Raw genomic sequence first — 530 nt, 5'->3', positions numbered from 1 at the left:
TGAGGTCATGCCCGAGCCATCCGGGGGTGGGGGACTTGGACCTTGCGGCAGAGGGTGTGTGGCAGGGCGGGAGAGGGTGGCAGAAGGCAGAGAACCACGACAGCTCTCACCAAATTGGGGGGTGTGGGTGAACGCCCGGCTCGAGACCCGGTCCCAGAAGCGGCGGGAGTTTGTTTACAGACCTGCGCTCCAGGCTGGGGGTGGGGAGGAGGAGAGTCCTGTCCGGGCTGAGGCACATCTGGAGCCGCCCGAACATCTGGCTGAGCTCTCGCAGGAGCCCCGCACCTCCCACCTCTGGGGGCTGCGGTGCTTTCATCCCCTCACCGTCCGTGGGCGCTCAGGGTCGGGTCGGAGGGTAGTCGGTCGCACTCCGAGTGCCCCTACCCCACCCTTCCCACTTCCAACATAACTCGCCTCGCGGGTAGCCCGGAGCGCCGTCCGCAGCGCAGCAGATCCCCCTCTCAGTCCTCGAGCGGCTCGGGTCCGAACCGGGGTGCGGCCCGGCCTCGCTCCGCATCGCAGGTAAAACC

This window comes from Myotis davidii, unplaced genomic scaffold, assembly GCF_000327345.1.
Source record: "Myotis davidii unplaced genomic scaffold, ASM32734v1 scaffold139, whole genome shotgun sequence".
Taxonomy (NCBI): Eukaryota; Metazoa; Chordata; class Mammalia; order Chiroptera; family Vespertilionidae; genus Myotis; species Myotis davidii.
This window is presented reverse-complemented; position numbering follows the sequence as displayed.